Here is a 15862-nt window from a genome sequence, read left to right as displayed (position 1 = left end):
TCGTGAGACTTTATTGGTTGAGATAACAAGTGATTTGATGATGCGTTTACCTTTTTCTTTTTCTTCTGCTCTATTTCCATGCTAGGTATTTCTCACTTCTCTGTGAAAGGAAGGAAGACCACGCCTGAGCCCAAGAGCCCTCAGGAGACCTCCAGCGCCTGTGGGAAGTCTCCATGGTGAAGTATAGGCTGAGGCTACCTGTGAACAGTACGCAGTGAATGTTGTAAGTTAATAACCAAGAACAATATCTGTAGTGGCTTGCCTTGTCAGGATTCATGAATCACTTGATGTAACTGAGCCAGGTGTTGAAGGGGTATTAGCATGAGCTCTAGGTGATCATCCAATTAGTTTCTTTTTTTAAGGGAAGAAGTCCTGTTTGTATTTGCTGGAACTTGCCTTTCTCTCAGCTTCTATGGCATGCTGCAGACTATCTACTTCAGGAATAAAAGGATAGAATGCAGTGATTCTTTCATTGTAGGAACCTCTTTTCTACCGGTTCAGCCAAATAGTATCAGATTTAGAGCAGCCCCTTTAAACTGGGCTATTGCAATTCTTTTAGGTTGGTGAGTAGCGGGTAAAATTCTCCAGGCTAAGGATTAGCAATCAGCATTTCCATCCAGCAATTATTCTTCTGTATGTGCAGTTGATGAAAATGACATTTTTCTCTCTGGCTTTTAAAATCTTGAGGTATGCAAGTTTTAAGCAGTTATGTGTGGTACTTCACTTATTCAAAATGAGCTGATTTACTGGTTTTGATCAGGTTACTGGCTTGGGATTTTGAGACTAGAAAAGTTTGTTCCCACGTGTCACCTGATGGCCGCCTTGCATGACAAGTTTTAGTATCAGGAAATGGAAGAGATGACATAGTGTGACTTCAGGGAGCCCTTCCACTAGGAAATAATGCAAGGGTGCTCAGCCCTGCTACTTTCTGGAGAGTTTACCTTGTTGCTGGACTGTGTCACAAAACAAAGTTAGGAGATTTTGACTAGGAAAGAATATAGCTGCATGAAACTCAGGATGGCCTATGAACACCTCTGAGGACGAAAAGATACTCTCTTCAAATTTTGGGAAATGACAAGCCAATTTCTTCTAAATTTTTGTTGTTTTGTGTATATATAAATACATATGAATATTTCTGCAATATATATGTATATTCTTGTTTATGTATGTGTATATATCTATATATATATTTTTAGGTTTCCAGCTTCTTGTGAACTCGGCCAGAAAACTTTTTTGAGCATGTATTACCTATTTTTTTTGCAGTTGCCTACAAGATTTGTAAAGCGCAAAGTGCAGCATATATCAGGGAGAAAAGTATTGACATGGAAAAAAATAGTTCCTAATATTTTTTGTTTCATAGATTTCTAAACATTTGTATTAAAATATGCATATGTATCCATGTCATATCCTCAGGGTTAAATAATTTAGTAACATTAATATGAGCTTATTAAATTCAAATTTTCCCAGTGCTTCATTGAAAGCAGACAGCGGGAGACACTGAAGCTTCATTGTATTTCCATTCTGTACACGTTGGGTCTAGTGGAAATCAGTCAACCTGGAATCAACTGACCTGAATCCTATTCCTGCTGTTGAGATCAAGTACCTTGGCAACCTTGGGCAAGTCGCGAACCCCCTATAAAGAAATATTTTGCAAGTCTGTGTATTGTTCCATACTACCTTATTTTCAATGTTTTTTTTGTTTTTGTTTTTGTTTTTTTTTTTTAAATTGAGATGGTGTCTTACTCTGTCACCCAGGCTGGAGTGCAATGGTGTGATCTCGATTCACTGCAACCTCTGCATCCCAAGCTCAAGCGACTCTCCCACCTCAGCCTTCAGAATAGCTGGGACCACAGGTGCACACCACCATGCCTGGCTAATTTTTTGTATTTTTGGTAGAGACAGAGTTTCACCATGTTGTTCAGGCTGGTCTTGAACTCCTGAGCTCAAGTGATCCTCCTGCCTCTGCCTCCTAAAATATTTTGATTACAGATGTGAGCCACCATCCCCAGCGCATACTACCTTTTTATTAAGCAATCAGCATCTTGGTTTAGGGTCCCTGTAAGGGGCAGAGCATTGTGAAAGCACTATTTTACTTACTTATTTATTTTTTTTTTTAAAAAAAACCTTATTATAAAAGTTTCTATCACTATCAAGGAATAATTGTGGGCCATGTTAGATTTGGGTACTCCAGTTACAGTGTGTTTTACTAGAAATCATTTTCCCAATCAGGTAACTGTTAGAATGCACTTCTGGTGGTATTGTTTAAAGCATTTTTATCCTAGGAAACGAGTGTCTTATGTAAAACTGCTTTAGGTTTCAGTCTCTATTTAAATAACTCGTGCAGTTACCATAATCAAGATAGCTTTTGTTTCAAATCTAGTGGGGTTTTTTTGTTGTTGTTTTAACCGTTGCTTTGAACTGTTCATGTGACACCCTGTCAGACCTCAAAGATTAAGTGAGGTTTTCAAAGAACTTCTGAAGTGTACACTTTAAGATGCCACATGGCAGACTTGAAGTAATTTTAAAATCCTTCTGTAAATGGAGTGTGTTGAAGAGCAAGAAAATACCAAATTCTAGTGAACTCTTTCTGCATGCTAAGTACTTTCTTTTCAAAACCACATTTGCTTGGTAGGGGCAGTGGGAGTTCCTCGTTTTCTTAGTAAACTGTGATGTTGGTAACCTTTCATTGTCTGGGCACATGTTCACAGCACTGGTTTTCTATCTTCCCTGGGTTTAGTGTCCTGCGTGCCCCAAAGCCTGTGCCATGGAGAGCTGTTGCAGTGGAGAAGGCAGGCGATTTTCAAAGAACGCGTGTTTGCACATGGACAGGGTCTGGGGGTGGGTGTATAAATGTGTGAGTGATAATCACAGCAGCCATTGGAAGTCCTGGTTCCCATGCTCAGCAGTCCCTGCAGATGTTACTCCTTGCATTCATTCCTCTGCATGTCCCATTAACTGCCTCTCAGATCTGCCACCACTTGTCAGCAGATGGCCTTTGCCCCTGAAGATGTTTCAGACTGGCTCTAAGATGGGGGATCTTGTACAAGAAGAGAATGGTGCTGACACTGAACTCCGAGTTAGCAGACCTGGATTTTATGCACAGTGCTATTGTTAGCTATATAACCTTGGCCCTCTCCACCACAGGGATTCATTTTATGATGGACAACTTGAGAAAAGTCAGTTAAATCACTTGCAGTGGTGGTTCTCACCCTAAGTGTCTCATGTTGCATAAAGTATCAGCCTTAGATGAGGCCGATTGAACCTTTATTTTACCTTCTTGGGTTCCTAAAAATCAATGATTTGGCACTACCTCGTTTACAGCTGTTTTTAAAACATTGAGCACGGTCTTAAGGTTACAAGAAAACAAGAGTTATTACATCTTTCACTACCATGAAACCCTTTCCCCAAGACCCTCCTAGGCACCATATGACAATTCAAAGGTATTTCTTTGAGACCATCCTTAGACTATAGCTTTAGCTGTTTAAATTTAGGGTCCATACTCATTGGTCCTTTTGAAAATAAACAGGAGCCATTTTTAAACTTAAATTTTCTAAAACTAACCACCTCTGTGCTCAAATATTGGTTAGAGTCTAAGCAAGGAGAGAGAGATCCGTATTTCATTCCTAAGCTTCTCTGCTTCCTTAAGTAAGAATTCTTGAGTTACCTTATCAAAGCAGCCTTCCCCGATCTACATAAAGAAAGCCTTCCCTGATCCACCCCATCCCTCTCAGTCCTCTAGCCTTCTGTGTTTTTTCTTTTAAGCATCTTACATATTACATATTTATTTGTTAATCATCAATCTCCTCAACTAGTCTGCAAGCTCTGCAAAAGGAGGGATGGTATTCTTATTCTTATTCTTATTCTTACTCCTTATTCTTATTCTTATTCTTAGTCTTATTCTTCCCTGGTGAATGAATAGTACCTAAAATACTGCTTGTTCCCATAATAGGCAATCAGTAAATATTCATTGAATGAATGTCTACGGGTAGAGTAAGTGCATCCCTAGGCCTCTCATGTGTGGGCCTGAGCCATTAGGAAAAGGAACATACATGCTGTTCTGATGAGATTGCTTGAATCTGACAGCAGTTTAAGGGTGTGGGGAAGGGATGGAGAGTCTAGACTATTTTCTTTTCCTTAGAAGTGGATACTTGATGTGTATAAAGAATGTGAGGAGGGAACAATTTGTGTTTAAAAAAAAAAAAAGTTTTCTAGACCTATCAGTAGAGTTTGGGGATTTTCTAATACTTTTTTTAAAAGTCTGCACTGTGTGTATTTCCTCCCCTTTTCCATTTGAGTGGTTTGCTTTGTCACTTGTTTGTGAGTATCCTGCCCTGGCTTTCTGTGAACGGCGGTGGTTTTGTCTCTTATCATCACATCATTTCATCACTACTTACGTTCATGTTTCTTTTCAAAGTAGGACCGGGCCCAAAGTGCTGTATCTCCCTAGAAAGGGGCTGACTGAATAGCACTTCATTCCAGTGCACACCTTAGAATGAAAAAATGGTGTGCTGGTACAAATGAAACCCATTTAATGTCTCTGTGGTGTGTGATGGGAAGTTCACAAAAGCTTTCTTAGGGAGGCATTGTGCTATTTAGCTTTTGAGGACAGCAATAATAAACGTTTCTGGAATTCTGTGTATCTGCGTAGTCCCTTTTCAGAATAACTGCTCTGAGTGCAGGCATTACATTATTCCTAGGAAGAAATGGAGAGACTAAAATAAATACCTCTGTACCTGTGTAAACAGCATTATACTGTCTGTATAAGTCATAAAAAATGGGAGCTGAATTTCTCTTACTCTGAATCTCCGGAGTAAGAGAATTGCATACACACACTCTCTAATAAGAGCAATCTGGGAATTTCCCTCTGTGTCTGTCAATTTGTACCTTTTAGATTTGCCATCTGTGATACCAAATTCTCCAGCACTGTCATAAAAAAAATCTGAAGTAGGTAAGAGGGTCAGGAGAGAAGGGGAGATTCCACCACTGTTGGACGAGTGAGGGAGAACAATCTCTTTTCTTAAACCCTTGCTTGTAATGGTCCTGCAAATTGACCTGCAGATTGTAAAGGCAGAGAGGGTCTGACTGAGCTTACTCCATCCAAGTGCACTGGGAATTGCTTCAAGTCTTCTAGAGTTTTCTCTTTCACCCATTTCTCTCTCTTCCTCAGACTTCCTCGAATGGCTTCTGATTGACAGCTTCGCTAGTTCCTGGCCATTGCCCCTGGTGTGTTATTTGGGATTGGCACCTTTGGCAGGGTCTTTGCAGGAGTCACTGCTTCTAAGAAGTGGTGTCAGAGCTACCTCCTGAGGCAGCTGACAAAGTGCGCCCATCCCAGGCACACCCTTTCCCCTTGGCGCCTTCTTCCTCAAGTTCTCAGCTCCTTCTCTCAGCATCTTGGACAGGACGAGGAAAATGCAAAGAACACTCAGACGTTGTGGAAGGAAAAAAGTTCATGGATCTTTTACAACCTTCACGTTCTATGGGGGGAGGAAAACATGAGCAGCCTGGTCAGGCTGCTTTGTAACTGAATAGTGCTGAGGTAAAATGCTTTTGTCTTCTCTTTAAGTTTAGAGTTCACTCAATACATGATATTTATTAACAGACTGTTGTGTGCCAAGATGTTCTTGAGTCCATCAGGGATCCAGTGCTGAGTAATCTGTACTTACCACCGTTTGAGACTCTAGGAAGGTGCTATGGGAGGATGTACTTGGTGGCGGAGTCAGGTGTACGAAAGGGACTATGGGTAAGAGTCATCAGCGCTGGAATTTCAGGGAAGACATCTAAATTGAGCCTTCAAACAGAGGTAGAATTTCAACCCAATCTATGTGTGTATTTAGGGAAGACAAAGGAGGCTTTGAGAAGAGACTAGGAATAGTCTTTTGTGTACTATTTCTGTGTCTGGGCATGTGAGAGCTCAGAGCCAGAGCTTTCTTTCCATCAGAAATTGTTTGAACACTGACAAAAACATAGCATGAGGATTTGTAGCACATGGTCACCAGGCCACCATTTTCTTCAGGATCATTTTAGATCTTTTTTTTTTTTTTTTTTTCCGGACAAACTCTCTCGCTGTGTCGCCCAGGTTGGCATGCAGTGGCACGATCTCAGCTCACTGCAACCTCTGCCTTCTGGGTTCAAGTGATTCTCCTGCCTCAGCCTCCCAAGTAGCTGGGATTACAGGCGTGCATCACAATGCCTGGCTAATTTTTGTGTTTTTCATAGAGACAAGGTTTCACCACGTTGGCTAGGCTGGTCTCAAACTCTTGAGCTCAAGTGATCTGCCCACCTCGGCTTCCCAAAGTGCTGGGATTATAGGCATGAGCCACTACACCTGGCCCATTTTAGATTTTTATATGTAAAAGTTGAAGCAGGAACTTGAGATGCCTAAAGAATGATGCCTCCCGGAGTTAATAAGGGCAGTGTTTCCAACTGAACTTTGGACAGAAAAACACATCCAAAACTAAAGATATATTTTTTAGGTGGTATAAGTTCAAAGTGCTCAATGTTCAAGAATCCACAAGAAAGAAGGGCAGGGATGAATGAATAGTAATAAGAACTAGTTGACATTGTTTTGTCGTAGAACCCAAACAAAATCTATTGGTTCTTAACAACACATAAATTACTCCTTAGGACTAATGTAAAGAGAAAAATAGGTAACTTCATTTTTTAATTATCTAAATTTTTCACTTTCGTAAAAGAATCATATTATACCATAAAAATATTAACCACATCTCCAACTTAAATTCATGTTAAATTTCCAGTGGTAGCTATGTAGTAAATTATTGCTAAGTAGAATCGTAGACTGAAAGAATTAATCCATCTTCTATAAATCCTGAGGATTATGTTAACCTTTTCCAGACACCTAAACAAGTATGTTACATGATTCAGAAAAAGTCATTTTTGACAAGTATAAAATGATTTTTAGGTGTGATAGCAAATTAGCTGTTTGAAACCTATGTTAGAGAAATTAAGTTTTCAGAGTAATTTTTTTTCTATTTGTGCTTATATTCCTGAAACGACTTACTTAAGAAGAGTCTCCTTAAATGGAAACATAAATGGTATACAAATGGCGATCCTCTGTTGTCATCTTTTATTTCCAAAACTCAGGCAGGTTTTTATCATCATGCTCTTTGGACTCTTAACCATCTTCTTCTACTTTTAAATTCTACTTCTTTCTCAATACCTTTATAAAGAGCATCTTGTGATCTTTTCCCAGTCTTGAGTGCCTGGCACTGGGAGGTGACCTGCCCACATTGTTGGCAGAATTCGCTGCTGGACCCCTGCACAGGTCCCGGGCTGTTGGTTACGTGTTTCAATCTGCACATCAGCCATCCTCACCAGCCTTCCTTTGTGCATCTAGAAATGAAAATGCTCTTGACAAAATGGTATTCTAAAGTTTCCATTAGGTTGCTCTTCATTTCATTTTTCCTTTCTTCTTCCCAAGCCTTTGTGGCTTGCCTAGAATTGAAAAAAAAAATGTAATTTCTCCAGGGCTAAAATCCAAGACTTTAATAGGCAGTCTTAATCCAATGCTCCTACGAGTTGCTACCCGTTATAAGCATTGTAAAACTCACCCTGGAGAACAAAGTGAACTGGGCACAAAAATTATTCTCTTCTTCTACCATGGCAAGCCATAGTTTTCCGGTTTCCTTTGACTTTGTCTTCTTTGATCTCTAAAAGGAGGTAGAGGAGTAGAATGCTATTGTTCAGAAAGGAGAAAGCTATTACTTGTCCAAACAGATTGTTTTTTCCTTCTCTTTGGCAACCTCGATGGCTCTACCTGTTTCTGGCTCTCATACTTCTGCTTATGAACAGCCTTCCTCCCTAATTTTCAGGAAAATAACAAATTAAACGTGCAGATGTCAGGTGGTTACTCCATATCTTCTGGCTCACATAGTTCAAAACAGAGTCATTCAGCGTCTATCTAAAGCTAGTTCCTTGCCCCTTCTCAGTCACCACCACATCAAGCACAAATGTAGATGAAAGGGTAGTGTGTCAAGGTGAGAGCTGCCCACTGGGTAGTGTTACTCTGTCACTCACCATAGGGAACAGATTAGCTGCCAATCAGTATCTCATCGCTGTCATCGGAGTTTATAATCCAGGTTCCCAGCCCCACTGGTGATCTATTTCTGTGCCTCTGCAGTGACGCCAGTTGTCCTAGCAACGTGCTGGCTGGCACTTCGTTAAAGGCAAGTGAGGGAGTGGCGGTGGAAGAGGGTGGCCTCGAGAGGGTCAGAAGGGAGTTGGCAGTCACCTTGCTCAAAGAGGATTTTCCATTTCCCTCATGTGGGCAGGCCTCCAGGAGGAAGATGTCACTTACTAAGTGTATCATGGGAGTGTCACTTACTAAGGATCATGGAACACATGGTCTTTCTGGTACAGATAGAATCCCATGGAGAATAACAAATGAATTAATGGGTAGTCCAGGCAGAATGTGGGGACTGCCGGGCCAAGATGTTAGGTGATCTCAGGGCATCTCATGGTGCCAGTGTTTCTTGCCAGTGTTTCAGGTTAATGTTCTGGTTGTTGATCGGCACCGGCATGCAGATTTGGAGACATGAGTAGATGTTTCAGAGGAATCAGAGGTCAAGGGAGGCAGAAGGAAGGGAAACACCATGACAGTCCCTCTTGGCCACTTTTCCTGTTGACAGGTCTGGCCTGAAAGCTGTCCAGTGTAACGAGAGCCTTCTTACAGAGCTCTGGTAACTTATCCATGCTCCCAGCCTTGAAGAGGAATACGGCTCACCTTGTACTCTTCTTTTTAATTGCTCTCCTCTCTTTATGCCACATTGAATTGGCACTAAATGACTTTTTCTGCCATTTTCTGATTTGGATCCGAAGAACATGGAAATACTGTGGATTGTATCTTAAAGTCCCTGTCCAAGGTGGCCTTGCCTAGATGAAATCTAAAATGGCCAGTCGAGTGACATTGGCAGACCTGGGGGCTTCCCTCCATGGCCACTTCTCTGTGGAAACCCCCAGGCAATGGATTTGGTGACATTTTCTCCTGAGAGTGCTTCTGGTCTGTGTGGTCCTGGAGATGCTAAGACATTTTTCACGGAGAAAGATACTCAAGGTGGGTCTTTGCAAGGAAATGGGGAACCAGGAAGACTGATGAAAGGGTGTCCCCCGAGCACTGAAGATCCACAGATAAAAGGAATTTTGAGGTATGCATTGTTGTCTTTCCCTTCACGACTAAAAGAGTTTTTGTAGTCTCACTGACCTTCATCATTTGTTCCACTGAATGACCACACTGAAGCCGAGATAATTGCATGAAACTGTGTGCTTATGATGGGAAAGGCATTTAGCGTGTAACTGACCATTTCTAGCACCTTTTGTGTACTCAAAAAGTATTCACTTCTTCTACCATAGCTGAAATAAGGGCTGGTAGTGAAGATCTGGGACTGAAATTGAAATAAATAATTTTTGGAAAAAGAAAAACTCCAAGGGTAGCTGTTGGCACTTTCAGAGCATCCTGTATTTTCAGGATGTTTCGTATGAGATAAAGTAAATCAGTTTTGTTTGACAGGGTGTGGTGTGCCCAGCCAGGTCCTTATTTTAAATTGCCGAAATGATTTAAATGATAGAAGACATTGTGTGTTCCTGAAACAATAAATACCTATTAAGTGCATTTTGATACTGTGGAGAAGTACGGTTTTGTTTTTTTGGATTATTGTATAACTGTTAATTCAACACTTAGTGTTTAAATACTCATCATTCTTTATGTTGCACAGGTAATAAAGATAGTTCTCTCATGTGAATAAGAAATACAACTAATGTGAATGGCATTAAAGTTAGAAGATTCAAATTCTTCTCTGGGTTTGATGGTTGCTTTTTTAGAAGAAATTTGGTAAAGCAGATGATAGCCCAGTTAGGTTTCATGAACTTCATGCTTCATGTTCTTTTCTTTTTACCACCTAGCTAGATACACAATGAATATTTGGAAACATACTAGAAAGGAAAGAACCCGTTGTCTCTTCTTCCTGAATAAGTTGTTGTTGATCACAAGGGTAGGCATGAATCAAAATATTAATGACTAGGCCGGACGCAGTAACTCCAGCACTTTGGGAAGCCGCGGCAGGTGGATTACCTGAGGTCAGGAGTTCAAGACCAGCCTGGCCAACATGCTGAAACATCATCTCTACTAAAAATATATATAAAATTAGCTGGGCGTGGTGGCGCATGCCTGTAGTCCCAGCTACTTGGGAGGCTGAGGCAGGAGAATCACTTGAACCCGGGAGGTGGAGGTTGCAGTGAGCCAAGATCATGCCACTGCACTCCAGCCTGGGCAACAGAGTGAGACTCCATCTCAAAAAAAAAATTAATGACTAAGGAGAAGATAGGAATACCTTGGGCGCTGTCCAATAGCAGGAACTTCAGGCTAAGAATGGACACCTGGGTTCTCTTCCCATCCCTGCCCTTTTGGACCAGGGCAAGCTACTTTCTTTCTGGGTGCCTCTATTTCCTTATCTTCTGAAGGAATATCATTATCACTGTCATTTAACAGCATCAGATTTAAAGTATTAGTTCATATAAGAGGCTCTTTGAATCACATTTGGGTTCAGATTTCAGACCTGCCACTCATTAGCTGTGTGTCCTGTGGGAAATTGCCCAACCTCTCTGAGCCTTATTTACTTCATCTATAAAGAAGGTCTGACCATACCTACCCTGATGACTTATTAAGAGAGTGAAATGCGATAAAGTCTGTTCAGTTTTTAGCCCAGTGATTGCTCCCTAATAACTGTGGCAGCCATGATGCTGTTATGATGATACATTTCACAAAACAAAATCTATCATGATGTGTTGCTGAAGTGAACAGGTGAGCAGTTGCAACTTGCTAGTCTCTTTGTTGTAGAGACATTTCCTCTGTAATAGGAGTTGTCATTAACTGTCATTGTCATTACACTGACAGTGAATTCAGTTATGTATTGTTAAGACCTTCTGCTTCCTTGACATGTATATAGTAGAATAATTATGACAGTGAAGGTGACACATTTGTCAGAATTATCCATGTGCATATGCTGAGGGCCCTTGGAATTTTAGGTGAATTTTATAGTATTAGTCAAACTGAAAGGCAGAGTGAGTTTGGAAGCTATAATAGTCTCATCTATAAAAGGAGTAGGGAGATTCCCAAAGGCTATTGATATGAGTAGAACTCTAAAAAAGTAAAACGTTAAAATACATTTTGATGTGGTTACCGTGTCTAGGTGGTGATAGGTAAAAAACGGTCTAGTCTAATTCTTTGAAATTTAGGATAGAAGAAAGTCTGAAGATGGATATCTACATTATTTTATCTTCTTTCAGCAAATATTTACAGAAAGAGAGAGAGAGATTGTGTGTGTGTGTGTGTGTGTGTGTGTGAGATCTTCTGGGATCAGGGAAGCTTTCATCCTCAGACTTGAATGATGAGTAAGTGTTAACCAGAAAACGAAGTGGATGTATCAGTTAGCATATACTGTGTAACAAGCCATCCCAACAGTTAAGGTCCAAGACCACAATCTTATGATTGTAGGTCACCTGGGCTATTTTAGTCTGGGCCAGCTTGGCTGGAACTGGTTAATCCATCATGGTCTCACTCATGTGGCTACTAGAAGGCTGGTTTGCCTGAGAGATGGGTGATCTTCAGCTGGGACAGCTTGTCTCTGCTTCAGGTGGCCTCTCATCCTCCTGTAGAGTAGTCTGAGCTTCTTCGCTTTGCAGGCTCAGGGTTCCCAAAAGCAGCAAGAGAGGGCAAACCCCAGTGCATGAGTGCTTTTCAAGCTCTGCTTCAAGATGCTTGTTAATTTCCCTTTAACCAAAGCAAATTACTTAATTTGTTCAGTTCAAAGGATGGGGAAAATCTAGTTCTAGTCACATGGGGGACAACATGAGCAAAGCTCAAAGGTAAGAGAGAACATGGTGTGTTGGAAGACTGCAAGTAGTTTGGAGTGGCTGGAGTCAGGCATATGTGAAGTCCCATGAAGAACAAGCCAGATCATAAAGTGTCTTTTCAGTAAGCTCTGCTGAGGAATTTAGAGTTTATCTTGAAGACAGGGGAGTGGTCACTGAAAGAGTTTAAGCAGGATGTTGACATGATCAATAAGATGTGTAGAGACATGGTTAGGTGGCAAAAGCCTAAAAGCACTCATTAGCCTAGACAATTCAGGAAATTTCCAAAGAGATGACCCAGGGATAGCATAGGAGAAGATGGAAGGACTTGACTGAGAGGTGGCTCAAAGCTGACGTGTACTTTCAGAACAATGTGACCAGAAGAGGGGTTGGAGGCCCTTCAAGGTAGAGCAGAAAAGACAGAGGCTCAGGTCATCAGCAATATCTGTTTGAATCTGGTGGGAGAACTCCACCAGTGTTCCTCACCTCGCTCCTTTGTGGGATCCTGCCAGACTCCAATGTCCTTGGATTCTAAATAAACACCTACCAAGGGGCTGAGTCAAAGAGATTCCAGTCTCTGAAAGTCTCTTGTCATTGTCATCACCCAGCCAAAGACTTTTCCTTCCAACATGTTTTTCCCTTTGACCTCAAAATAAACAATGTGTTCTTAAGGCTCTGGGGTGCTCTCAAAATGCTTCTCTGACCTTGGATAGGACCATGCTTAGCCTTTAATTTCCAGATCTGACCTTTCAACTACACTTTTAAGCGTAACTCTTTCAAAAGGCAAAAATAGAAATGACTGTTTCATTTCACCAAATTCAAGTCGCCAAGAGTGAGAACGTGCGGTTTTCACCGGTACGTTTGGGGACCAGTTTGTTGTCACTGAAACTGCCTGATATCAGGTCAGAGCGGCTGGGTTTTCAGTCCTTGGGGTTATAACTCAAATGTTGAAAGTGCTATCTTTTATAGATAAAAATGAGGGAGGGGAGCATCAAAATGTGTGCAATGCAGATAATAATTTGCCAGGTTTTCTTTCTAATTTTTTCATTAAAAAAGAAAATACAGAAGAGTCTAAAAGTAGGGCAGTCTGCCTTCATTCCTGTGTTCTTTTCCTTGAGGGACACCTTCCCTAACCAAATAATTGAAAATAAATGGGAATTGTGGGAACAGAGGAAGACAAGAAGGAAAACTAAAAACCCAGAACCTAATCTTCCAGGGGCAGGCGGGCCACTTTTGTAGCTCAGATTCTGACATTTTCTCCCATGAAAGAGTTCGAACACACTTCCTGATTGGAGGGCTGTGTCAGCATTAAACTTAACGCAGGGTTCTGCTCTGGCACCTTTGGGGCTGGTGGTTTAGCCCCTCTGTGTGCCATGTCTTATCACCAGCACTGCTAACTGAATGGGATGCATTTTCAAAGACAGGAGAGGGTCTGGAAAACCCCAGGGCATGGTCGGAGCCTGCAGGCATTTGTTTGCTGCTGAGAACCATGGCAAGCATTTTTGACATTTTTATCAGAGTCTTAGTTAAACAGTTATGTGGAGGACTGATAAAGAAGTGTGTGATAGGAGACTTCCTAATTTAAAGTACCCAAATTTGGCGAGCTTTATACTCATGTGAAATGGAAATGAAAACATGGCATGTTTTGGAATTCCTGATTCTGCTTATTTGCTTTAATAGCAGATCATTGCATAAACACTGACTCACTGCGTTCTATACTGAAAGGAAGATATGTTTTGCTGTGTTCAATCTGGTCTGGCTTCCAGAACACAGTATAGAACAAGTGCCAGAAGAAGGGATGAGCTCAACTTTATAGGTGACCGGAGAGATGCCCAATTCCATGTTTTGTTCTGTACAACACATGACCTTACATGAAGTTTTGCATAAAATATTGAAACAGTACGTGACTCTTTAAAAATATGTATGTAATCCGTTCTAGAGTATATGGAGTAGAGAGTAAAAAAATAGAGTCTTCTTATTTTTGGAAGTGGGGTGAAGACACAGGTGTGCATATGCTGCCACCTGCGTGTTATTTCACTGAGTTTTGTCAGGTTCTTTTCTTACTCACCTGCACTTTGTATGTTACCTTAAGCGCTGTAACCATTCTAAGCTGCCGGGGACATGGGTATGCAATTAAAGTCAACGCTGTGATCAAAACCACCTCCTGTTGTTTACCTTTTTAGAAATTTTAATAATACAGTCAAGTCTGAAAGAGTGGAACTTTTCTCAAAGCTACACACTTGGTTGCCTCTTCTTGATTAATGCATGGGGGCGGTCATTGTAACCTAAGGTCTGACAGATGGTGCAGAGATTGATGAAGTAAGGCCTGTTAAGTATTCTGAGTGTCTTATAAAGAAAAATAGGCTACCCTAATTCAAATTGTTGTTGCTCTCCCAAACTTCTTTTATGTAAACTCCCTGTATATTACAATGACAGACTCTCTCTCTCACGCGCGCGCACACACACACACACGCACGCCTGCATGCACACACACACACACGCACACATATGCACACTCCTGACATGCTCTACTGAAAGCTGCCCAGCTAGAGAGGTGAGAATCTAATCCAGAGCACATGGCTGCTTTGCATTTCACTGGCTGTCTAGTGTCACTCTATGATATAGGCATAAGGTCATAACTGTGAGCTATCATTGTCACTTATCTTCATATTAAAGCCCCTCTGATCCAATCTGTCTGCCTTATCTATTACATCATTCACATATCTAGATTCTTCAAATGTAACTACTCATTACAGCAAACCAGGAACAGAGTCATCTCCATTCACTTCGTACATCTCAATCTTAAATTACTAACCATAGTTCAGTTGCAGGATGTCACTAAAAATTCAAAATTACTTTCTGTGATTAACTTACATTGTGATGGTTGGGAATTATTTAGTAGAAGACCTGTTCATCTTTTGATAAAGCTCTTTCCAAGTTTTGAACTGTGTGTGTGTGTGTGTGTGTGTGTGTGTGTGTGTGTGTTTTAATTGCCAGGAGTCTTTCAGATAACAGGGAGATTGTTGGAATGAGAAAGCAAAGCTTGTATGAAAACTTGTGGCAAAAGGTCATCTGTGCTGTGGGGGAAATTTCAAACTAGGCATAGTTTGTTTCCAGTGGTTCCTGCCTGTCCTTTCAGTGGCTGGTCACTCTCTGTTGCCTTTCCAGTCAGATATTTCCCCTCTTCCAATGCCTGACATCAGTCTAGTTACCTTGGTTGGCCTGTGGAGAAAAACAGTCTTGTTAAGATACTCACATTAAGCTGATAGAGGCCTTGGCTAGGATAATTGCATTTTTCAAGGGCTAAGGGATGAAAGGATTTAATTTTTCTCTGAATTATTTTTTATAGAGATGCAGTCTCGCTATGTTGCCCAGGCTGGACTCACACTCCTGGCCTCAAGTGATCCTCCTGTCTTGGCCTCCCAAAGTGCTGGAGTTACAAGCGTGGCCTGAAATTTTTAATGATGATTTCAACTGATCCCAGGGGAGATCTTTTGGATGTCATTTTTCAAACAGATTAGGAAACAAGCAGCTGCCTACCTAATCAATCTATACTACCCACTCTGACGTTTGTGCTGTAACTTTCCGTATAAAATAACTAACTTAATAATAATCAAATAATTTTGCATGTAAGTTTGAAAGCTATGATATAGTTCACCAACATAATTTTCCAGTTCTTTTTATTATGGTAAAATATACATGACATAAAATTTACTGTCTTCGCCATTTTTAAGTGTATAGTCATACATTCATATTGATGTGAGACCATCTCCATCGTCTTATCTTCAGACCTCTTTTTTTTCCTGGCAAAACTGAATCTAGACCCATAAAACACTAATGCTTCACCCTCCACCCTAGCTCCTGGCAACCACCATTCTACTTTCTGTCTATTATTTTGACTACTGTAAGTGCCTCATATAAGTGGAATCATGCAGTATTTGTCCTTTTGCGCCTGGCTCATTTCTCTGAGCATAATGTCCTCCAGGTCTGTCCATGC

The 15862-nt window shown here is 41.0% G+C and overlaps 1 protein-coding gene across 1 annotated transcript in view; it reads left to right on the top strand.

The window, feature by feature from the left end:
• ATXN1 (ataxin 1) overlaps positions 1 to 15862 on the top strand; it is a 458821-nt gene that overhangs the window by 273700 nt on the left and 169259 nt on the right. Inside the window, exon 6 of the mRNA XM_025381666.1 lies at positions 86 to 223. The gene's annotated coding sequence lies outside the window, so the exon portion shown is untranslated. The remainder of the gene's footprint in view (positions 1 to 85; positions 224 to 15862) is intronic.

Source organism: Theropithecus gelada, chromosome 4 (assembly GCF_003255815.1).
Source record: "Theropithecus gelada isolate Dixy chromosome 4, Tgel_1.0, whole genome shotgun sequence".
In the NCBI taxonomy this organism is placed as follows: domain Eukaryota; kingdom Metazoa; phylum Chordata; class Mammalia; order Primates; family Cercopithecidae; genus Theropithecus; species Theropithecus gelada.
The sequence above is the reverse complement of the archived record's forward strand: the minus strand, read 5'-3'. Positions and strand labels throughout refer to the sequence as shown.